This window comes from Amborella trichopoda, chromosome 3 (genome assembly GCF_054954075.1).
Source record: "Amborella trichopoda isolate Santa Cruz 75 chromosome 3, AtrichopodaSantaCruz75HAP2 v2.0, whole genome shotgun sequence".
Lineage (NCBI taxonomy): Eukaryota > Viridiplantae > Streptophyta > Magnoliopsida > Amborellales > Amborellaceae > Amborella > Amborella trichopoda.
In genome coordinates, this window is record NC_142338.1 from 22214012 (window position 1) to 22240131 (window position 26120).

Sequence of the window (26120 nt, forward strand, 5' to 3'; positions counted from 1 at the left end):
CACCCCTCGTGATGGCCTTGTCCCATTATCTTTCTCTCTCTTAGAGATAGAATCACAAAATAAAGCAAAATATCAAGCACTCATCATAGGTTTGGAGATTGCTGCCCATATGAACTTGAAATACTTAACCATTTATGGAGATTCAGAGTTGATCATCAGATAGCTCAATGGGGTATATGATATAAGGAAAGATAACCTCAAGTCTTACTTCAATACAGCCAAGTCATCAATGACAAAATTTGAAGAAATTGCTCTTGAGCATATACCGTGAAGGCTTAATGTACAAGCTAATGAGCTCGCCAAACTTGGAGAAAAATTCAATCTCACTAAAAGAGCCGAAACTAGTATGGGTAGCTGAGTGAGGATGTGTTGATTTTGTAAAAAAGCTTGACAGTGATGATGTAAGGCAATTGTTTGAAGAGTGTCCTCCTTATCCATTCAGGGCACTAATAGCAACTAGAAACGCTATGCAAGCCTCGAGCACTTCTCAGAAATTCCCTTTGATCAAAGAGAAAGAAGAAAAGACTAAGAATCTTATGATACCTTGTGTGTAGAAGTGGCCAATAACAGACTGGTGCACCCATGTAAAAGACTATTACAACATAACCGTCTTTCTGACACCCCCATCGAATGTAACAAGATCAGAAGGTCAGCCACATGATATGTGTGTTGTGACGGTATCTTGTTCTGAATCTCTTATAATGACATGCTGCTTAGGTGCATTGATCAGAAAGATGTAAACCATGTTCTCAAGGAAATTCATGCTGGAGTTAGTGAAATGTATCAGTCTGACCCAAAGCCGTACAACAGAATCATCAAGATAGGTTATTACTACCCTACTATGGGTGTTGATTCCCTTATGTTTTCAAGAAACTGCCCGGTATGCCAGATTCAATCGAGATTCATTCATCAAGCTCCTGAGCCTCTTCACCTGACAGTAGCATCATGGCCTTTTGCTTAATGGGGTATGGATATTATAGGTCCTATTGACCCGCCATCTTCTTTGGGGCATGTTTTATACTTGCTGCCACAGACTACTTCTCCAAGTGGGCTGAAGCTATAACTCTCAAGAAAGTTTCAAGACTTACAGTGGCCAACTTTGTACATCAGCGTATCATATATAGATTCGGTGTGCCTGGCAAGATTACTTCAGACAATGGTCTTTAGTTTTGAAGCCGTCACATTGACCGCCTAGTTAATCAGTTTGCATTTAAATTAAAGTATTCCACCACGTATCATCCAAGAGCAAATGGTCTGACCGAAGCTTTTAATAAGGCCCTTTGTGACGCACTAAGAAAGTTCGTTTCTGACACCAAAAGGGATTGACATGAAAGACTTTCTGAAGTCTTATGGGCCTATAGAATTACAGCTCGAGGTCCAACCCAATCGACACCCTACTCTTTGGTATATGAGGCTGAGGCTGTGTTGCCTTTGGAAATACAGTTGCCTTCACTCATAATAGCTCTCCACTATGGGATGACAAATAAGGAGCAAGCTGTTATTCATTGTCAAAAGTTGGATGCACTTAATGAAAAGAGGTTGCAAGCACAACAAAGTCTTGAAATTCACATAAATCGTATGCAGTGGGCCTTTAATAAATTGATCCGAGTACAGTCATTTGTTAAAGGATAATTGGTTCTGGTAGTGAGAGGACGAATAAGTACACACAGTCGAACAAAGGGGAAGTTCAAACCAAAATAGGAAGGACCATTCATGGTGAAAAGGCTTTTCCTAATGGAGCTTTTGTATTGGTTAATTTTGAAGGTGAAGAAGCTATGCCCCCAATTAATGGGAGATACTTGAAAAATTAGCATTCTTAAGCCATGGTCCAAGCCGCACGACCCTAAATTGCGCAGCAATGGTCTAAGCTGCATGACCTTAAACTGCATAGCACACGTCATGATGGCACGACGTTAAATTGCATCACACATGGTCTCAAGGGTGTGACCTTAAAATTGCTTTCACTAAGTCTTAGTGGATGACCTTAAAACACACCAACCTTATGGTCTAGAAGGCACAACCCTAAAGTTGCCTTCATTATGTCTTGGTGGATGACTTTAAAACACACCAACCTTACGGTTTCGAAGGCACGATCCTAAACTTGCCTCCATTAATGGTGGATGAACTTAAAATACACCAAATCGACAGTCACAGCGACATGAACTTAAACATGCCTCCCCATGGTCATGGCGACATGACCTTAAAACTGCCTTCTTAAAACGACGAACATGATGGAAACTCGCAAGCATGTCATGGGTAAAAGAGTAAAAAAAAAAAATGACATACGTGATAATATCATCAACTATTGCAAGAAAAATCCGTCAAAATAAAAGAAAATGGGCACAATGGAAACCCGCGAGTGCATCATGAGTAAAAAAAATGGCAGACATGGTGCAAAAACCATGGGTAAGGCACCACAACAAAAAAAAAAAAAGAAATTATATATATATATGGGGTCCTTGTGAAAATAAAAAATGGCACATACCCCAAGGACGAGAGGGCATCCAAGTCATATATCATGGAGATCAGATTGCCTTCATACGAAGCTGATCTTTCAATTTGTCTCTTACCCCCTTCTAAAAGAGACAAGGGTTGGTCACAAAAGACAGAAGAAAACCATGAAGAAAAGAGAAGCAAACCATAAAGAGAATAGAAGCAAGTCAAAGGCAAAAGAAAAGAGAATTCATTCCATATACAAGAAAGTTACAAAATTGTGGTGGCAGTTATCAAAAAATCCACATAAGGAATGAGAAGGATATAGAACAAGCAAAAAGATTAAAGAATTCATGAGTCCTTAGAAGTTTTCAAGGGCTTCACAAATCTTGGTCTTCAATGCCTCTGAGGGCTCTAAGGCCATCTTTATTTGCTCTTTGAGGTGGGAGATTGCCTGAGTAACTTGACTTGACATTGTGTTGGTCAAAGACACCTCGGAATTCAATGTCTCCAATTCTTGAGACTTGCTTCGAGCCTCTACTCTCTTCTGGTCCCATTTGGTCTTTAACTGGTGGATATAAATATCCAACCTCGCCTTTTCTTCTTTTGTGGAGAATAGGCTAAGTCTTCTCTCTTAAAAGCAGCTTGATAAGAAAGGAGATGGGCCTTCTTCTCATCATAGCTCCTTATGAGGCTCTGATGCTGAACTACAATCTCCTCTAAGGAAGCCAGTTGAATCCTTTATAGTGCTTATACTCCATATTCACACTGCAAGATTTCAACTCCCCAACATTCAAGGTCCTATAAGTTACCTTCGAACCAATTAAAATTCTCTTTATCATAACTGAGGACCCCCAAAGCAGTGGCACAGTCTCTAACTGCGACTATCTTGGCTGCAAGATCTGGGAGAGAGCAATTCTTTATCTCCTGAAGACTTGACCGTGGCAAAGTCTCTACTAGCAAAGTCTTCATAGTTGTTATGGTGTTTGACATTGAAAAAGGCAGCGATGAAGAACCAGTAATAGCAAAGGGTCGAATTTCAGCAATGATTGCTGGTTCATTAGAAACAAGAGCCGATGGTTCACTGGAAAGAGCATATGGCTTGGATAGAGCCTCTACATCTAGAACTATCGAAATTCGCATTTCTGGAATAGGGATAACTACAAGTTCTAGAGTTTTACTTGAACAAGGATCTGGTTGAGATTGAGGCTCTCCTTTTGAAGTAGTTGGAGCAGGTACTTCTGAAGTTGTCATCTCGATATCTGGAGCTACACCAATTGCTTCAGCATCATCTTCAAGAATATTCCCTTCCTCAGTGATAGTGCAAAGAAAGTCCCCCTGACTTAATGATGAGAGAGTCAGAGACTGCACTATTTCATGCTCAGTGGGTTTATCAGCAAAGGGTGCCTCTATTTCGATTATGGGAGGAGGAACACTCTCTGATCGATGACTCAATCTTAAGGAATTCTGACCCGATGAACTTGCATGAGTTGTGACAATTGCAGGAACTGTCTCTGGAACAATAATCGTTACCTCTTATGGCAAAGTCAGGCTAGGTTAAACCTTCCCCTTTGCACGCTTCTTTGAACTATGAGGTAAATCTACTCCTTCACTTAAAGCAAATGGAACTGAAGGGGATGCATATGGGCTTGACAAAGCCCTCTCACTCAACCGATTGTTTTTTCTAGGAACCTCAGGTTCTACAGTAGAAGTGGGTTCAGTACTCTATGAATCCTTCTTCTTCTTTGTCCCTTTCTTCTTGACCCATTCCTCTGAATTTGCTTCATCTTTTAAAGAGGCTCTCTTGGTCTTTTTACCATGGCGAGATCTGGCAACTGAAGCACAATAAGATCTACTCCCTGTTAAAGCATTAAGGTCTTGAACAGGACGACCTTCATAACCAAAGACTGCACGACCCTTGGTCCACTTGAAGATCGATCAAAGGTAATCAAATAAAGACCTAGTTTCACCTTCAAGGGAAAGATATTGCCGGTATGGTCCATGGCTAGATATCGAGGTATACCAAGTGCTTTCAAGTTCAAGGGGAAATCAAGTTCGCAGACCTTGAAGAAGATTGGAGTCACAAAATTTGAAGGCAGATATACCCTGAGAGTTCTTCATTGTTCTCATATGCTTCTGGGGTATATGGATCAGGCTCCTTCTTGGGGAAGTATACTAAGAGCCAGCCAAAGATATAATAGACAGGGAAGCCTATTGTGAAATGGTCAGGAAGCACTTCTCCCTTAAAATACTCACTATTACTATCTCTTGAAGAAGTTTTTCCACATGTGATTGCCCTTAAGCCATGGTATATGTTATAGAGGGCTGGTTGGGCTACGGCTTACTAACGCCCTTGAGCAAGCCTGCAAGCTACAAAGAAGCAACTACGGCAGATAGCATTACCCCTCAACCGTGAGACAGAGTGAGGTATGGAGCTAAGTATACATGATCTTTTTCAGATCTCCTGGGAGGGATCATAGGGTCCTTGGTCTCTTCTTCTTCTTCTACCCCTTGTCCATCATCGTCTCAAGCAGCACTAGAATTGGGTTCCCCTTCGTCCTGATGGTTCCCATGAAATAAGCACCTCCGAGCATTACAATGCACTATTTTGAATTTGGTCTTGATCTCTAAATGTAGAAGTTGATAAATTTCAAACAATTCACAAAGATTTGAAGGAGGGGGTTCACCGTTGATGGGTTGATTCCCAAAAATTACTTCATTACTATGAATAAAAACTTTATACATGGCCCCTAGCATGGGTAACCACCATTGAAGTACATGTCAAGAAGGGTGATTCCTCCTTCACCATGATCGAGGTTCCAGTTGTTAGTCTTGTGACATCATGTTTCCAGTAAAGCCCTGATGGTGTTTAAACACCTATCATAGTAACCAACTGAGCACTGGCATGTTGTAGCTAGGGCACATGCTTCTAAGTTCTTGGCATGCGACTGAAGGACGCTAAACGTCCATGTGTTGTATCCCTGCATGTACGGGTACTCCCCCTCAAAACAGAGTCCACCAGACGCCCAATGAAGACCCTTCTTCTCTAGCATTCTCTTTCCTAGAGTGGGGAGATTCTCACTTGAATCAAATTCCTATGAAGAGCATGGTCCATGGGTACGCCATCTCCCTTAATCACAGGTTCACCATCTGCTTCTTCATAGAGATAAAACCGAGCCTCTTCACCTTGTTCTACCAACACACACTAACCCCACAATGGGTAACTTTGAGTTATGCGAATCCCATAAATTTTCAGCTCAATAGCCCCCATTCAAACCCTCAGTACAAGCCATGATCCTATTAACCCAGTGTAGCCCTGGGCTATGTCTAATAAGTTTTTGATGGACTCTAAGGAAGTTTTTATCCTTAATGTTTCTGATTAGTAGTAGAGACATCTCCTTGATATGCTTAATTCCCAATAGAAATATATTGAACATTTTTTTAAGGATATTCTTCTCCCTAGCATGTTCAAACACCACTGGAGATAAGCATCTTTACATAAAAATCCAAAATTATGGTCAACCTTATCAATTGGTTGATGCATGGTTCACAAAAACCATGACTACCACCATAAACGCTGATGACTCATAAAAACATGGGAGTCTCAACTACCGTATCAACTTGACTCATCATCCTTATGAGTCTGGTAAAATATCATTCTCTTTACCTAAGAAATTACCCCTATCATAAACCATCCTAACAACCCCTGTTCACTTGGGTTTCACTTCAAAACTGCATTATCCCCATGAAGTTGTACCAAACATACCCTACTCATTGAACATTCATGAGACCCCATGAGTGATACTATGGTCAAAGAGTCATAAGAACCCTTGATGGTCCATCATCTCCATTTGGTCACTACTTCCAGTGAACTATCAACCTCAATGGATCATTAACCCAAGTGGTCCATCAACCCAGTGGTTCATCACTCGAATGGTCCATCAACCCTAGTGGTCTGTCACTCCCTTAGTCTATGATCCTCAGTGATGAGTTATCATCCCCAGTAACTCGCTACCCCGGTGATGTGGATACACTATGACCAGTCTGTAAAACAGGTTGCACACTCATCACCCAAGGGAGCCTTTCAAACCCCAAGGAGGTAACCACTTCTTTACCTTGAAAACACATTTTATCCCTAGGGAGTTTAATTTCATGCGTCAGTTATCTATTGGGTCACCTAAAGCCCCTATACCCCAGCAATTGTGAATCATTCATCACCTTGAACAACCCAAAAGCATCTCCAGTGGCGTTCACCTCTCTAACAAAAGCCTCACTCTTGGTATCTATTGCCTTGGTGAGCCTTGTACAGTTATAACCCCTCTATCTTACGCATCATCAAGGAGGAGGTTTATCTCTTAAAAAGAAAAAAAAAAAAAAAACCCCAGTATGATGAGCATCCGATGAGGATCGTCATGAGTAAAGTAAGAGCTTCAGGCGGACATAGCTACGATGCTATGGGTAAGATTTCCAAAAATAAATAAAAAAATTGGGCATAGTTGTTTGAAGGCATTTTTCAGCACCTTGGGTCCCCGATGTGGAATAAAAAAAGTAGCAGGACAATAAAGCCTTGACATACAGTGGAATTCTCGACAGACTCGAAATTGCCCCAAAACGAGTTAGAATGTTCTTAAGCACTTCAAAAGGCCATCTGCGAAGGTTCATTATAATCTGATATGTCTAAGGCAGTGTAGACAAAGAAACAATTTCAAAAAAAATCAATTTTAAGCACCCTGAAACAGACCACGTAACTAGAGCTCTATTTTCGTGCCTCAAATTGTTGTGGGACCACCACCATTAGATCTGGCACGCTAAAAAACCCCAATGGGTCAAGTTTCGGCTTGATCGGGCACGGCTTAATCCAGCACTCCAGTACAAAGTTATGGGTAAAAGACCAAAAAAGGCAGGTCGCTCACTATTCCCGTGCGTCCTCCCTACACCAAATCACTATTAAAGGTAGTTGTTTTTACAGTCTCGGGCAATGACTTTCGGGGGTTATATCTCATTTGTCCCGAGTTGGGCCACACCCAAATTTTGTGAACGTGTTCGTCTCGCCAAGAGGAGCGTTTTGATAAAAGGCACGCACTGTAACGATGCCCGAGCTGGGAAAAATGCTAGAGAGAATTTGTTGATCCATTAAGAAAGTTGCAGAAAAATCAGCAGTGATATGCCTCACTTGAGCAGCCAAATCACGGCACTCGCGTGTCGAATTAATGCGAGACTAGTTTCATCATATGCGTAAAGTCTAGGGTTATATCTAGTCTAAACTCCGTACATGATGAACAATCGGATTTCACACACAATGCCAATAAAATGACTGCGTTTGTTGCCGCACAATCATGATAGCATGCTCAGAGTGATCCAGCGAAGAAATCACATAAAACATCAAGAAACGAGCACACTATCGATTTTTAAGATTCATCCAAATTTCAAGTCGCATGATCATGGCTTAAAAACACGATCCATGGCTCGAAGTTGGTATCAAATCGATCGTCATGCCGAGCCCTATAAGAAAACAATCATATTTTTATCAAACGGGTACTAGAGCAACCCAGAATCATCCATGGAAGATCATGTACGTTTTTCTCTTTCTTCTTCTTCTTCTTCTAGATCTTTCTCTATGTTTCTCTCTGACGGAATGTGCATGGTGATGGCAGCGCAACGCACGAACCTCTCTCTCTCTTATATTTTTCTCTATCTCACACACACGATGATGACAATACCATGTGCATTTTCTTCTCTCTTTTCCTCTTCTTCCTCTTCTCCTTCTTTCTTTATTCTCTTTCTGCTCTATCTTTCTCTCTATCTCTCTCTGTCTGAACATGCACAGCGATGGCAACGCCATGCACGAATCTCTTTCTCTATCTTTCTATCTACCTCTCTCTATCTGAACATGCACGACGATGGCAACACCATGAACGAATATCTCTCCCTGCTCTCTTCTCTCTCTAACACACATGGTGGTGGTAGTGTTGTGCATGTTTCTTCCTCTCTTCTTCTCCTTTCTTCTCCCTTCTCTGTCTGCTAGATCTTTCTCTTTGTCTCTCTCTGTTGGAACATGCACAGCGATGGCAATGTCATGCACGAATCCCTTTCTTCTCTCTTCTCTCTCTGCTCTCTTTCTCTTTGTCTCTCTCCGTCTGAACATGCACGGCGATGGCAACACCGTGCATGAATCTTTCTTTCTGTTTTCTCCTATCTCTGACACACACGGCGAAGGCAACGCCATGCATGTTTCTTTCTTTCCTCTACCATGCACGACGATGGCAACGCGATGCATGATCTCTCTTTTTGTTTTCTCCTCTCTCTGACACGCACGATGGTGGCAACGCCGTGTGTGTTTCTTTCTCTCTTCTTTTCCCATTCTTCTTCTCTTTCTTAATCTATTTCTCTCTCTTTCTTTATTTCTCTTCTGGCTCTTTCTTAATCTCTCTCCTCACTTTCCTTTTCTCTTTCTTCTTTCTTTTTCATCTCTCACTATTCACCTTCCTTCTCTCTTAACTTTCCTTTTTTTCTTTCTCTTTCCAAACACTCTCTCTATCTGTCTTTCTTTTCCTCACCTTGATATTCCTTCTCTCTCCTCTCCAGTCGTGCATGGTGTCGCTCATCGTCGGGTATGACGTTCTTAGCCTTCTTTTATCTTCAAGAAATATGCGCAATGAGTCGGGCCTTAATCTGAGTGGCGGGCAGAGCCTCTATCCAAATTTCCCCTTTTTCATGTGGTGCACGGCGATGCTCATCGCCATGCATGACGGCGATGCTCATCGCCACGCATGACATCCATTTCTATTCATGTCTTTCCTCTAACATGGACCGCGGAAGTCCATCACCATCCATGTTAGTTATCTCTCCTCTTTTCTCCATCATAGATGGTGGAAGTCCATCGTCATCCATGTTCTTTCTCTCTCCCCTTTCCTCTGTCATGGATGGTGGAAGTCCATCATCGTCCATGTTCTTTGTCTCTCATCTTCTCTCTATCATGGATGGCAGAAGTCCATCGTTGTCCATGTACTTTCTCTCTCCTCTTTCTATGACATGGACAGCAGAAGTCCATCATTGTCTATGCTTTTCTCTCTCTTCTCTTCTCTCTTCTCTTCTCTCTTCTTTCTTTCTCTTCTTATCTCTCGTCTTTCTCTTTCTTCGTCGTATCCCTCTCTCATTTGACCAAGGGACAAGTCTAACAATGTCACGGTAGTTCGTTGTTGAGCAGTATTACTACCGTGCCGGTCTAAGTTACCGTGCCTGTCGTGCTACCATGTCAAACTAGCCCTTGAGCCAGACTGATCAGTGTCAGTGTTCTATCATCTAGTATTATTGCCACTGTGCCAATCTCGGTATCATGCCCATCTTGCTATCATGTCAGGTCAATCATCATGCCAATCTAGCCACTGTCCTAGGCTAGTCACCTGGTCAAATGTCTCGTTCTTTTTTTCTTCTTCTCTCTTCTTCCTTTTCCTAACCCTTGTCTCATCATTTCTTCCCTTTTCTCCTTTGAATGTGCACACCTTGTATACATTCGCCCAAAGACAAGGTGGGGTCCCTCAGCCCACTTGTCTTGTAAAATGAACCATCTGTGTGTGATTGCAAAAACAGGAGAACGAAGTTCAAGAGAGGCGATTTTGGACTAATTCTACGATTGGGGGACTTTCTTCGTGATATAAGAGAGTGCCCACGCTAGCCAGCCCGAGTAAGTCCCGAACCCACCTTAAATTCCTCTCTCATCAGTTGGTATACCTACCCTTTCTTCTGAGTGAGGCTCCCAAGAGAGTGATCTCAAAGTCCTAAGTTCCCCTAGACTCGAGATGCATGTCGTCAGATCATCTAGATCCAGAGGGCGAGATCGAGGCACCTAACCAGCTCAGCGACTTTATTGGGGACTTATTACCCCTTCGTCAAATCATCCTTGTTTGGCTAGTTTCTCCTTTGTTTTTCTGTTTTCACACACCACATGGCTTCTGGGTTCTTTAACCCGTTTATCCGAATCAGGGATTTTCTTATCCTTCCATTCGCGAACTTCCCCCGGGAACAAGTTCCTTGAAATTTGTTCCCAACTTTTCTTCTGAGCAAAGACCCAGTGTCTAGATCCCAGGTCTTAACCTGGATAGGCATGAGGAGGGACGTAAATGTCCCTAACTCCCCATCTCCTCGCCCTGGTGGAACCTTCACCAAGGCACCCTGCATTAGTAGCCCATCTGCTACCACTCCCACCATGCACCCTGTCACCGGCAAGTCACTTGTCGGTCGCATTACCGAGGTATGCCAGAAGGCTGCCCAGTTCATTTCTTCAAAAGGCAAGGAACTTGTCATTGCTTATGTGGGTTGTCGTAAGTATTCCCCCCACATTCCTGCACCACCACGGGTCTCTATGACTAGAAACTCAAGACATCGAGGAGGAGACCCTAGGGCCTCCACCTCACACAGACACACTAAGGCTCGTGGGTCATCCACTCGAGTCACACCTTGGGGCAGCCCTTGTGCCACCTCGAGTACACGTCCAGGATCAAGCCTCCTTGAGCCGAAACCTGTGTGCATGCATATGCATCTCACTGCTCGGGGCAACGCCATTACTGTGCCAACCCAAGCACACGGGAGACGACCCCTTTGTCCTCCCACTCGGCACACACTCGTGCACCCTATAAGGGGCAGGCTTCCACCTATTCCCTTACAGTCACGTGCTCACAGTTCTCAGCCTCCTAAGGTCAGACCACCTACTCGACACCGGGCTGACCCCCAAGTCACCCAAAATTACACTTCAAGCGGTGTACACACGCTGCCTTCCAGGCCACTTCTTGCTCCCGACCCAGACATCGTCGAGAGCCGCTTCCCTTCTCTTCCGCCCTTTCTCCTCCCGATGGAAACCTCAAGACCTGGTACTCGAAGGTTTTTCCAAAGAGTACCTTCCTCAGCCAGCCTCATCAGGTCTGCTATGCCTCTGGATCCCACAAAGGAGCTCGGGGCAAAGGCCTGATGATTGATGAAGTTCTTCAACTTCCAAGGCAGCAGCCCAAGCTGGCCCCCGTCCAAGGTCCACATTCGTTGCCCCATCTTATGGACATGGCCCTCTCATGTTCTAAGAAGGCAAGTCAACCTCACCCCAGTCTCAATTATGGAGAGAGGTCTATCACAGTCTCAAGTTCAAGCAAGATAGAGGACTGTAGATTCTGATTAAGGAGCCGATCAGAAATGCTGGCTCACCCATCTCTGAAGGTCTCCGTCCTAAAAATCCCTTCTACCCACTTCGAATCATAGAGATTGAAGAAGAGGTGTGAGAATCCTGCACCGTGATTAGCATCATAGAAGATGACCCAACCACTCAGTAGCCACGATCCCAAGACTGTCAAGAACCGGTCCTCACACTGTCCGCATACAATAGTTGAGTCCAGTCGGGGCATGTTGACCCCTTGCTGACCGATCTGCCACGTGCGACCCGTCAAGCTCGGAAGCCCTCAACTGCAACTACGGCTGACCTCCCTAGAGAAATAGGCAGCTAATGGTTGTAAATGAACCTGGTGACTCTTAGGAGAGTGCATGAGTAAATTCGAATACTTGGTGCACGTAATGATGGAGAAGATTGATCACATAGATTCTACGTGACACTCGGCTAACCATGAGGTCAACTCCCATCACTCAGATGATTCACCTCCAAGGCAGCCTCTTCCCCCTATCTCATAGGATAATTTTGTCCCCTCACCCTGTCTCACAGGCAGACATCAATGCTATGGTGACTCACAGCCTAAAGAACACACAAATCCCGGGAATATAGGGTGCAACGCTTTACAAAAATCCATACCCTTCATACATTGATCAGTTTATGTTTCCCTTAGACTAGAAGAAGGGGAAGTTTCCCCTAGTCAACGGTACCACATCCTCGCACTAGCATATCGCCCCCTTCCAAGCGGCATGTCGATAGACGGCAGCTAATGGGAGACTCCTCCTCCGTCAGTTCATTGAAACTCTGGACTGCCCGGCCTTTTAGTGGTATGTTCGGCTTCCCCCGAATTCAGTACATACTTGGGAGGAAATGGAGAAACTGTTCCACCAGTGCTTCTATGAGGTCGAAAGAGAGGTCCAAACCATCGAGCTCGTCACCTTGACCCAAGAACCTGATGAACTCGTAGATCAATTCATATCAAGATGGAGAGATTTGGCCGCTCGCCATCCCAATCCCATGCTTGAGAAAGAAGCAGTTCAAACCTGTGTTCGAAACATGCTACTGGAGATTGCTCTACATGTTGAGGCCTCCAATCCGACCTTCATGTCAGAGCTGATCTCTAAATCGGTCTGTATAGAGAGCTTGTCACGCACCATTGTGGGTCACGACAACAGTCCTTAAGTTTGGGAAACAACTGGGGCAATGGTAGTTCTTGGGCCAACGCCTGGGGAAACCAACAAAGGGGTAATCAGCGTAGCTGTTACCGTCAGTGATCGAAAGAAGGCTGACTCTCAGACTTTGGACCTCTCCAAAGGGGTAAGCACATCAAAGATAGCACCTCAGACAGGTAAAAAACAGTCGTCATACAACTGAGTACCCCCACCTGCAAACCTTAACCGAGATGACTATTGAACTAGACATCAGAACAAGGTTTATCCTTTAGAAAAGGAACGGGTTCCCGCGCTGCTCTAATTATTGCTGGAACAGAACATGATTGAGCGGCCTGAGATCAAGTTTCCTGATCAAGGTAGTCTCGATACGCAAGCAAGATACTGTGTTTATCATCAAATGGTAAACCACTCCAAAGAAGAATGCTACACACTTAAAGATATCATCGAGGATCTGATCAAAGAGTCAAATCAAGCTCGAAGAACTCAAGAAAGCATCAGGCTAGTAAAAGCATCCCACGCAGGGACAGTTCAAGAGGAAGATGAGGCACCCAGCATCCTTCACGCCTTGTTTTTCATGATGCTTCAAGAAGGCCTCATCACGCCGAAACAAACAAGTCAACCCAAGCGTCGGATCCGAGGAGCTGAGGGTCTTTAGTGTCCATATCAGCAACTATCCAAGCATGAGCTGAGCGAATGCTCTGACTTCCACGAGCTATTAGCGAAGAAAATGCAAAAAGGCCAAGAAGTTGGTGACGTTCTAGACAGAGATGCCCAAACCTCTCCTCCTCTGATACAAGAGGACCCCTTGACTCACGACCTGGGAGATGATAATTCAGACCCTCTTCTAGCCTTGTTTGAGGCGATGCTTCAGCAAAGACTCGTCACTCTTAAGCCTGTGAGGTAGTCCAAGCACCTCGCTTAGTATACCGAGAATCACTGGTGCCCATACCATCAGATATGGGGCCATGAGCCGAACGAATGTTGTGGGTTCGAAGCTGTGGTTGTGGAAAAAGTCCAAGCAAGTAAAATTGCTTATATTGAACACCCACATGTCGATACTCCCACTTAGGAGAGTGTATCAGTACAAGACTCCCAGAAGGATGCCTCTAATCCCGCTAAACCCTCGACTTACCAACCATGGAAAATCCATCATGGGTAGAGTAGGCTCGTCCTTAAAGAGAGAAGTGATTGGTAAAGCTACGGAAGTTCACAAACCTAGCAAGACAGACCAAGCACCTCCAAAGGTGACTAGAAGAAGACGAGCACCAAGGGCTGCTCAGCTGAAGAACAAGGTTCCTCAGTCACCGATCGAGCCAAAATTCCTCAGGCCTCTTCCTCCCTTGCCGACTTTAAAAGATTTCTTCCCGGTCACCACTGCCCTCATTCCTTTGTCTCATCAAGAGGATACCTCTAAGTCATCTCTTACTTGGGGCACGTCCAATGAGGGTGACGACGTTAAAAGCACTCCCCAACAGTCTAAATAAGGGAAAGACCTAAAACATCTCCCGCACAGGTCTAATTCTGGTGATGACATAAAAAGCTGCCCAGATCGGTCCAATGAGGGGAACAACCTTAAAAGTCCCTCAACTATTGACCCTTCTCCTTCTTCGTCTTATTCCTTTTTTTCTTGTCCTTCCTCTTCTATGTCTCCTGCAGGTACAGCCATGAAATTTCTAGACTTCGAGGCTCTTGACAGAGAGCTCGAAGGAACCAATATAAGCAGGGTGAAAAAGACGCTAACCCAAGCGGCTGGATTCTTAACAGTTGCTGACGCTTTGACAGCTGAATTCTTAACAATTGCTGACGTTCTGGTGGCTCGAGCTAAGGCAACAAGAAGCAATTGTTTCCCCATGCGAGGTCAATGAAGCTACAACGACTTATCATAAAACAAAGCAAGGGTATCCCTCTATGCCCCATTCCACGAAGGGGCAGAAACAATGAACAAGAACAAGAGGAAGACTGCAGAGAAGCAAATAAAAAAAAAGAGAGTTACGCATCACACTGAAGCAAAAGAGAGAATTTTATTCATAAAGAAAGGGGATATTACAAGTGTCAGAATAAAAAAAATAGGAAAAGGAAAAGAAAATAAGATGACACTGTCAAAATTGATCAATTACTTCATTGATCTTCCCCTTATATGTCGCGGTTGATGCCCTAGCCTACTCGATGCGTCCCTTCAACTCTGCCACCATCTCAGCTTCATGCTCCATCAAGGCAGTCCCTTCAAGGAGTATTCAAGAGTCAAAATATTATTGGCAAGCACCTTATCCTTTGCTTCTCAAGCCGCAGTCTCCTTCTCTAACTTGTCAAGCATTTGCGTCAGCTTTAATAACTCCATCCTCATGGTCATCACCTTGTGGTGGTGGGCGATGGCCTCCTCAGCAAGGTCGGATCTCTGGGACTGCAACATCCTTTTATTACAATTGATTTTCTATCAGTTAGGATTGGAAAATAAGTGAGGACTCCAAAGAGGGAAATTGTGAGCTCTTCAGCCGCTGCGCAGTTGCTTCTTCATACAAGGCCTTTATTCTCCACCCTTCTAGCTCGTTTATAGCATAGTCGAAATATGGAATGACCTCTGGTGCACCCCCTAGAAGGGTGATCTGCCTTAGCTTCTGGATTTCACTGTCAAGTTCAATAAGAGGCAGATCTTTCAGTCTCTACACACCCAGACGAAGCATATCCATGATTATGCCGGACGTCCCACTGAAATTAGGCTTGGGCAATGCTGTTGGGGCCGTTGCAATGGAAGGCGCATCAGTCTGGCAGAGATCGCCAGGATGATAGCCATTTGAGTTGTTGGCGCTTCTCGAGCCATTATGAAGCCCAAGCTCTCATCATTTGCAGATTCAGAGGGGGGGCAGTCTCAACCTGCTCGGCCCTCACAATATTAACCTCCTCACTTGGCCTTTCAGCCTCACTATTAGTAGGCGTGGTCCCTTCAAGGCCAATCTCTTCTCCTTGCCCCTCGTTTTCTAAAGTAGTCGCAATATGCTCCAAAGTAGCCTCAACCCTTTCAAGGCTAATTTCTTCTTCTTGCTCTCTCTCTTCTTGAACCACCATCTTTGCCTTGGCAGGTTCAACGCCTCTCCCCTCTTCTTCTTCACCCTTGTCCTATAGAGCATCCATTTCAGCTACTGCTTCTTCTGCGGGGCTCGTCGCTTCTGTGGCTATAAGGCCCTACATCCCTTCATTGCCCACTGGGGCTACCATCTTTGGGCCCTCAAGATCAGCCCCCTGAGGATGTCTTGCCGCTACATCCCCTACAGGTACATCGCCTAAAGCAGCAACTTCCGGCTGCACAGGTAGCCCCTCTTCAGTCCCTGGGCCACCAGTCTCCTATCTGATCACAAGCTCTCTTGGGGTTTCCCTTTCCATGACTACATCCTTTGCCTCAATAGGCATAGCAACCTCCTGGGCCACAAAGGCTTTCTCCATCTCGACGTCCTCATCAAGGCCGGCCTCATCAGCCCCATTGATCTCCATCAAGACTGGGCCCTCCCCCTCAACCACGGACATCACTTCCTGGTCCGAAGCAATGTCGATTGGTGCAGTGGGATCTGAGGCACCAACTTGAGTCTCTGAAGAGCTAGAGAAGGGAATAGATGAAAGGGAAAACTAATCCTCAAGAGCAGAGGGTGATGCGGAAATAACAAGAGACACCTAGAACTCTGACAAAGCAGATGGCGAAGAACCGTCGGCTGGCTCCTGATCAACTGGAAGTCTGGGCCCCCTATGAGCCTGTACTGCAGTTGGAACCGATGCACGAGGTACAGCTGGGGCAGTCCGCTTCCTCTTCTTCCCTTCACCCTAAAAGGTGCAGCAATTTTAGAAGCACCCCCTCGAGAAGAGCTTATGCCGAGTCTACTGTGCAGGCCACTCCCTATCAACTCGTTTACATCCTGGATTGGGCGCTCCTCATACCCAAGAACCTTGCGGCCCTCCTTTTGAAGATAGCAGAGAGGTTGTAAAAAATGCTCCTTGTCTTTTTCTCCATAGCAAGAAACCATGGCAGAGACTTGTTCACAACAATTTGTTGGCCATCTCAATGTCTCGCCAGTCCCAAGGGAAGTCTAGGGTGAAAATCTCGACCAAAGGAGGGGTTCTCGCCATCTTCTTCTGCCGCGTGCCTTTGGGTCAGTGAAAGTTTTCCCCTTTCCAGGGATAGTCAACCCCCCAGTATCCACGACCAGCGTTCATGGGCCTCAGTCACTCACACCATTCTACCGAAGTGTGGTAGCACATACTTGTTAGTCTCCGTAAACTCTAAGCATGTGGCCCAAGCTATGCGGACATGCCTCGCGAGCCATGTCTCACGATGAGTCCCCAGTTTGTCCTTATTTTTGTGGTTGATATTTGTGTAGCACTTCTCTAAGAACACCGAGAAAGGGCAGCCTTGATCAAGCTCGTACTGCCGAGCGAATCCATGAGGAAATGCCCCTCAAGCTTGGCACTATGGATCGTGCGGTACGGTAAAACTCCGCCCCTGATGCTCAACATGAAGATGAGCTCCTTATGAGTAGTGGGAGCACCATCCAAGTTCTTGCCTAGTTCATCAGCAAAGGTGCAGTCTGTAAGGCATCCAACCGAGAAGGCGACCCAGCTCATGTGGAGGTGGTCATTGCCGAACAAGCTACATGCATGGCCAGGAGTATGGAAGACTGCCTTTTGCCCAGCAATCTTCAGGAGAAATGGACACATTGTTTCCTCCAACACCCTAGTTTTGGTATAGGTGATGGGGAAATAAGCCCCAAGCTAGCTCTACTCATAGTGGATGAGGAAAGGCATCTTAAAATCCCCTGGGAAGGCTTCGCCATCCACTATGCCATTTCTCCCTTCATCTCCCTAATAGCTTTCCCCCTAAACAAGGCTCCAAGGTCGTAGTAGATGCTGCACAAGACTGGCTGTGCAAGCGTGTACTCTCGCCCCCTCGCCATGTCGCAGGCCACATAGAATGAGCCTGGACATATAGTGTCTGCTCCTCCCAGAAGAGCGAACTTGCACAAGAAGAGCACTAAGTACACCGGCAGGAAGATGTGGTCGTTTCCACTTTGCAACTCAAATACCGGAGTGGTTCCCTTCATGGGTGCTTTCCCCTTTCTCATTGGGCCCGGACCAACTTCATCAGTGCAATCTCCATAGAAGAATGCCACCCACTAAGTGAAGGAGACGTGTCCATTCTTGGACTCAGAGCAAAGCAACTAGTAAATGCCAAACAGCTTCTGAAGTCCAGCTGGTGGTTCTTCTTTCCCGACCCGTTCACCTCTAAAACTGACTGAGTTCGGGCACGAACTCGTCCTGCATAGCACCGATGAGTGGGAGCCCACCGATGAAGTGCAGATCTAACAGCGAAATCCCTGCCTCTCCATGACCAAGCAGCCATGTGTTACTGGCATGGCTCCAAGTTTCCAACAATACCTTGATCGTGTTCGAGCAACGGCCATAGTAGCCTGCCGGGAACTAGATGGTGGCTACCAGGGAAGCGTGCTTCAGAATGCCCCGGTATCGGCCCAGCACTTTTATGGTCCATGAAGAATATCCGTTTAAATATTGGTGCTCCCCTTGCACCTAAAGACCAGCAGAGGAGCATTTCAAGCCTGGGGTCTTCACCATCCTTTTGCCTAAGGTAGGCAAGTCCTCACCTGAGGCTAAATTCCTATGCAAACAATGGAAGAGGCCTACCCCTTCTTCCATCCTTACATTTTTGTCATTGTCTTCTCTGAGCTCAAAGCGGATGGGGTCACTAACAAAGGTGACACTCAAAGGCCACCTTGGTCCACACAATGCATCTGTGAGCCAGATGGGCTCACCCCTCACCAAGATTTCACAAGTAAATGTGTTGGTGCCAAGTTCCCCTACCTGTGGGAGGTTCTTCACTTCCGGAATGACGCATAAAGGGAGGGCCATGAAGCTAAATGCCAAGGTTTCGTTGCCGTGTGCAAGTCACTAAGGGGAAGTGTTACCGAGTCCCCAAAAGGAAAGGCTATCGTCGGCTACGTAAATAAAGGCGGGTATCGGTTGTCCTGTCTACAAATGCTAAGTCACAAAGCTATTGCCGTCTAGGCTCCCAAGGCGTAGCGTCGGCTGAGTTCGCAAGGGCGTATCGCCAGCTGGTTGCTTAAAGCTAAACACCAGCTACTTTTTTGGAGGCTATCACCGTCTTCCCACTGAAGTAGTAGTGTCGTGCGTCAACCAAGGCGCAACACCGTCACCCGACTAAGAGGCTATCATTGTCTGCTGACTAAAGACACAACACCGTGTGCCAACCCAAGGAGGAATGCAGTGAGAGGCTAGCGCTAGTCACGTTCCACGCTGGCTGCGCTCGAGCTATTCACACGATCCACACCTATAGCCCCAAGTTCCTCAAAACCTGAGCATGTTGCCTGCCACTTGCAACATCGCCTGACACCATGCAAGCAAAGGGTGACTGTTCGTCATCCCATGGCCCTTCACCTCCCCAACCGTTACAGGCTTGCAACGCCTAGGGTTCTCACCGGCGTTTCCTCTCCTCGTCGGGAACTCACTCCTTCTCACCGAGAACTCACTCCTTCTCGCTGAAAAACGCTCTCCGTTCTTTCCCTCTCCTCACTGGTGACCAATGCTGTCGGGAAACCACTCGAAACTCTCCAAAAAATCACCGGCAACCCTTTGTCTCCCTGCTCGCTGGAAACCAACTGTGACACCTGGTCCACTACTTAACGATGTCAGAAAACACATACACTCACCGTTGCTACTCTCCCACTACTCCCCAGTGACAAAAAACCACCGGGAACCATCGGAAGTTCAAGAAAATGTCTGGCGGCCCTCGCTTTCCACTTTCCCCACCACTCTGGTGACTGAGAACCTCTGCTAAAATACCTTTGCAACCCACCAGCATCCTTCCTTCTTCCCTTGAACCTTTTATTCCTCAGCGAAAACCTCTTCGGTCCCCGAAAAACTCTTGCGGGCACCCTGTCAAAGCTGCTAAACTTGCTGAAATACCTACGCACTCGCTGGAAGTTCTCGCCAGAAGTATCTTCTCTCATTGTTAAAATCTCACCGTTTCACCTTCTGTAAAACAGAACAAATGGGGTGCCCCCTTATATAGAAGACGGTTCACCAAAGTACCCCTCACAAAGCAAGAATACCATATAAGTCCCTGAAGGCCAATCGGCAATGGGTCGGATCGGGTCAGGCTCAGACTCGAGGCTCGAACAAAGGCTTACTGTCGACTGCGCAATGCTAAGCACCAACCTTCAAATGGGCTGGATTGGGTTTGGCTCAGACCCAAGGCCTGAACAGCGCTTACCGTCGCCTGTGCAATGCCATCGACCTTCAAATGGTCTGGACTAGGCTCAAGCCTGAGGCCCGAATGCAGGCGAAACGATGATTGTGTTCTGTATCACCGAGCATGACTAATGCCATGTGGACCCAACGTTGTGCGCGCTAGTACTACTGCCTCCCATGACCACTCCCATGCATGCCAACACCGCTTGTGCTAGCGCTTTTTGCATCAATGACTATCGCCACGTATATTGCTGTTATCTGGGGCTAACGCCACACATGTGTGAACTTGATCATCACTGTGAGCATTCTACCACTATTCCTAGTGGAGTTGCATCAAGTGGAGTTGCGTTCAGGCCGTTACACCCAAGCCACGACTGGTCATCCCCAATGGAGTCAAGAGCAAGCCATTGTCCCTCGAAAGACAGAAGACTCACCAAGAACGCAAGACAAGTCGCATGAGGAAGGGCACTATTCCCACGAGGTCACCAAACACACTCTAAAATGCTAAAGACGTCCCAAGAAGGTCAAGTCAGCCAGAAATTTGACCTGCTATGTAACGAGACTACTAGCAGGGGGCAGGGATTATACCCACAGTTGGTCACCTCGATAAACTGAGGCACCCTGCCCACCGAGTACAATTTGGTCCACCACGTAGATGGACGCCAACCAAAGGCCCTTCAGCAGACCACCAACAACAAAACAAACATAGTCAAAAATGCTAAAGACACCCCAAGAACGCCAAAGTCAGTCAGAACTTGAGCTTACTATGTAACGACACCGCTAGTAGGGGCCAGGGGTTATACCCACAACTTGTCACCTCGATAAACTGAGGTATCCTTCCCAACGAGTACAATCTTGGTGTACCATGTAGACGGATGCCAACTAAAGGCCTTTCAGTAGACCATCCACCAAACAAACCCAGACCAAATAGGAAAAATGCCCTTCAGCATGGCACTTGACCGCCTGACGGGCCTGATTCTGACCAACGAGGTCCGTACAAAATCCTCAGCTGTCATAATCATAGTTAGTCCCTTAAGGGTGAGGACTTCGACAGGATCCCTCAAAAAAGTCTCTTCTCCCCCTAAAGTCTACACGGATGGACCTATACATTGCATCCAAACGTCTAAGCATCCTAGTTACTTCATTGCATGGATCTCCTCAGTGTTCATGTGGTTCTGTAGCTAGGAAGAAAAAAGCAATAAAGCCAAAGGAAATTTTTCTACTGTTGTCTTTCTCACTTCTCTTGAAGCACAACATTCGATGGGGCAAGCTGTTTAAAGACATTTTTCAGCACCTTGGGTACTCGATGCGGAATAAAAAGAGAAGCCAGTTAGTAAAGCCTTGACATATAGTGGAATTCTTGAAAGTCTCAGAATTTCCTCAGAATGAGTTAGAATGTTCTTAAGCACTTTAAAAAGCCATTTGATAAGTTTTGCTTCAATCTGATATGTCTAAGGCAGTGCAGACAAAGAAACAATTTCAGAAAAATCAGTCTCTAGCACCCTGAAACAGACCCTATAACTAGAGCTCTATTATCAATGTATCTAATTATTGTGGGACCACTGCCATTGGATCTGTCACGGTTGAAAATCCCTATGGCTCAAGTTTTGGCTTAATTGGGCACTCCAAGACAAAGTTATGAGTAAAAGACCAAAAAGGGTAGGCCGCATACTATTCATGTGCGCCCTCCCTACACCAAATCACCATTAAAGGTAGATTTTTTACAATCTCGAGGAATGACTTTCAAGGGCCATATCTCACTTGTGTCGAGTCGGATCACGCTCAAATTTTGTGAGCTTGTTCGTCTCCTTGTAGACACCCCATTTAAATCTGACAAATTCTATGGTTTCTTGAACTCTTAAGACCACACTTAACCTAGTAAACCCAAATCTGTAGTTCACACAACCTACCTTGTGACCCAGAACCAGTTTGCCTGCCCAGAACCCTACAGGAACCCTGTTTTGACCCGGATTTCTGTAAATGCTCTGTTTTACTAAAACAATTATTTAAAATAGTAAAAAAATATGTTTTGACCCAAATTATCTTTGAGAGCTTCACAAGATGCCGAGGAACACACCAGAAGTGAAAAATCTCAATTTCGACAAAAATTGATGTGTGCGACATGAAGGGTGTCGTCTTGGTGACACAACTTGTGCCGGCCAGCCTTGAACAACACGACTTTGTGCTGCGTAGGCAACACAGAGCGGTCACCCAAATCCGTGACTCTCAAAAGTTTTACTTTTTCACCGGGGATTTGCTTGTTACGCGTGCTTATTTTTACCAACAAGTTTTGACCCTATAGGGCCTCTTTTCATGGTCATTTGAGGAGAGGCTTGAGACGAGAGAGAAAAACCCTAGTAGAGACGGAGAATATGATTAGAGATAGAGAGACAAAAACCTAAAGAGACAGAGATGAAAACCCTAGAGAGAGCCTCTTGCAACATCAACCCTAAAGCGAGCCTCCTGCAACATCAACCCTAAAACCTGAGAGAGTCTAAAACCATCTATAGAACACAACCACCCTTCTTCAACCAGAGACTTGCTGGCTAACATTCAGATCATAGAGACAAAAGAGGATCTGTTCTGATACGGGCGAGCCACAGAAGGCTCGGGAGTCCCGTGCCATCCGACCGAGCTTGGTATCATTCTCGAGCATCTCTCTTTCTTCATTTCCTTACTGCTATATCTTATTTTGATTAATTTGCTTTAAAAATCGCATTTTGAAATCTTGGATCATGCTGGCCCTACCATAGATTTGAAGTAGATCTGCTCGCTTCCAAGCATATCTCGTCTCAAATCTGAATTAGATTTGTCCCACCTTCTCTACCATTTCTTCTACTATTTAATTTTCATAATTTAAAGGTGTCAGTTCTGAGAGACCTTCATTTCAATATCGCTCTGATTTTTCAAGGTAAGCAGTTTGGCGCCCACCGTGTGGCAAATCGAGCGTGATTCGAGCATCAAAATTTCACTAATCTCATAATCTTTTGAAAATCTTCATGCATGTTATAGGTATCATTTTGTGATTGTTCCCAAACTTTTAGGTCAAAATAAAATATTTAAAAATACAAAAAAATATTGTTTTTTTAGATCTATAGTCCCCTCCTGTCGCTTTATTTTAATTTATTTTTCATCAAAAAAATTTTATTTGATGTTTCTCTAAGTTTAAATTAAGCTTATTTTATCAATATATATAATAAAAATATATAAAAAATAATATTTTGGGCGACACTAGGCTTGCCACCCGAGCGACACATGGCGTGCCACCCTAGCGACTCGGGTCGGGCCGCCCAGGTACACAGGTCGGGCCGTCCAAGTCCTGGGTGACACACCCTCTGATGCCCCCCGTCGCCCAATTCATATTTTCTTGAAATTTTTTAGGCTGGGTCCTTGGTCTTTTTTGTGACTATTCACAAAATTTCAATGCAAAATAAATTTTTTAAAAATACCAAAAAATATTTTTCTTGATACATGTCTGCTCTATCTATTGTTCTTCTGTTTCAATTTTTTTTAATTTTATTTCATCAAAAAATCTGATTTTTCTACTTCTGCAACTTTCAATAGCCTTATTTCATCAAGATCAACAAGATAAAAATAAATAAAAAAGATTTTTTGGGCGACACAACCCGTGCCGTCCGGGCGACACGGTCCGTCCTTCCCTATCGCAGAGGTCCCAGAAAATTTTTGGGACCCCACAGACCTGTTCCAGAGATTTTTTTGTGCTTGTTCACCAATTTTTGGCTAAAAATAAATTTTTTAAAAATATAAAAAATATATTTTGCTTCAGATAAGTCTCTCTTACTCTTGACTTTTTCTTTTTTATTTTAGTTTTTTTAATTTTGACTGAAACCATGTTTTTCCTATTTTCACCACGCTTAGTTTAACTGTGTTTCATCAAACTTAAAAAAGTTAAAAAATAAAAAATAAAAAAAAAAAAGAATACATGGAGGGCTGCTCGCACCCTCCCTGAACCGTGTCCCGTTCGAGTCACCCTCAACTTAGCACGAACTGTGCCTGGTCTAATTGTTCTGACTTGACCTTCTTAGGGTTGCTTACCACTCCATCTAAATTGTACTTCTCTCGAGTTTCACCTTGAAGCACTCATCACTAAGCACGATCAGTGTCGAGCGCCCACTTATTTTCTTTCTTTGCATTGTGTGCATGTGTGCTTGACTTTATTTTCATTTTCGTGCTTCTTTACAGACTCTACCACACACCGACCGGGAATCCCAGAAAACCAGAAAACAAATTTTTCGAAAACCCCCAAAATCCACATTAACAGCATGAGGGGAACCCAACTTTGAAAGTCGAGTCGGTTGGGATTCACGCAACTTTAACTGTGAGCGCCTGTCCATAATCCTCTGCCTCAAAGCAACTCCGCATATAGTAGGATCTAGAAAAGTCCCAAAATAGGAGGCCAGGACCTATGCGGGGACCTATCTCAGCCTAGTTGCATTTCAATAGTTAGGAACCCACTCTCAAGCCAAGCCTACCTATAGTATTATAATAGATCAAAGTTTTTCATGTGCTTGCTTGCTAATTGATCTTGGGTTTCATCCTGAATCTGCTTTCGATTCGAGCTGAACCAGGTTTGCACTTGTACCCAGTGTAGCTCAAGTCTGAACCAGGTTTCGCCTTGGTCTGAACTTAGGCCCCTCTTGGTCCGAGCGGAAGGCTCGTTCTTAGTTCACCTTTGATCCAGTCCAAGTCCATACCTGGCCTGATCATTAAAACTCTCTGGGTCCAAGTTCAGGCTTATACCCAACTTTGGTCAGAGCCAATGGCTCATGCCTAAACCAACTTTGATCCAGTCCGGGTCCACACTCGGTTCTAGATCCACACTCGGTCTGATTATCATAACCCTCTAGGTCCAAGCCTAGTCTTGCACCCAGCTCAGTCCAAGTCCGGAACAGGTTTGTACCCTTGTCTAAACTTACACCCACTCTTAGCCCGAGCCGAGACTCGGACTTACCTTGTCTAGATCTCTGTCTATGTTCTAGTATAAGTCTAAGGTTAGAGTTACCTCCAGGGTTGGATTAGGCTTACCCTAGTTTAGAGTCTAAATCGAAACCTGTTGAGTCTAGATTCCAGACTGCTTTTAGCCTAGTTGTCACTCAAGGTTGGCCCCTAGAGTCAGGTTACGTCTACCCTAGGCCGTCGCATCTAGATTTTACCCAAGTCTGATACTAGAACCCTACCAAGGGTGATCACCATGTTAGTCACCCAAGGGTTGATGACCGCTCCACAGCTGACTCTAAATCGAACCTTCCCAAACCTAGGACCAGTATGCCACAATCCCTTGAGATTACGACCAGAACTCAGGCCAATTCATTATCCATTGTCCAGTTCTTCAATCAGAAGCCGAGTCCCAAGGATCCGAAAAGTTGGCTGCGTCTGAAAAACATTGAACAGCCAGGGGGTCCGACCGGGCATTGTCCTATAGGGAACCTTATGTACCCATAGTAGGAGCCGTGTGACCTTAGGCAACCAAAGCAAGAGTCGTGCCAGGGAAAAGTTCACGTTGTATCTAATGATGCCCAGAAATTGCACCAAGATAACCCTAGGGCTCAGCGATCTCAAAATCAAGAACCATCTAGGTCTACGGGATCTAACCCAACCTCGAGCCACAATAGTACAGCCCACGATGTCTTGAACACTGTATGCAGTCAAGGCGTTAATCTAGACCAACCCTTAGGAGAGATAGGAATCCAGGCTGCCCTCAAAAGTCTAGTTGACTTAGGTCACATAGTTCATGCCCCAGTTCATGGGTCGATCCAAAACCAACCTAATAGCATAAGTCAACCCATAGCACAGCGGATTCTTCAATCGGTCCCTCCTATGTATCCGGTCCAACCACCCGTGCAGTTACTCAACTGGTGGCGATGCCTATGGGTCAGTATACCCCTCAAGGACAAATGTGTCAAACCGCCCCGGTAACCGCCGCTCATCCATCACATCCTCAAGCAGGATAACATCTACCCTAAGTCTCGACTCATCAGTCTATGCTTGTGAACCCACCGACCGGTGGGTCTACTCTCATGTCGAATACCCAACAAGAAGGTAGCTTAAAAGCAATACAAGATATGTTATTAAGGATGGGT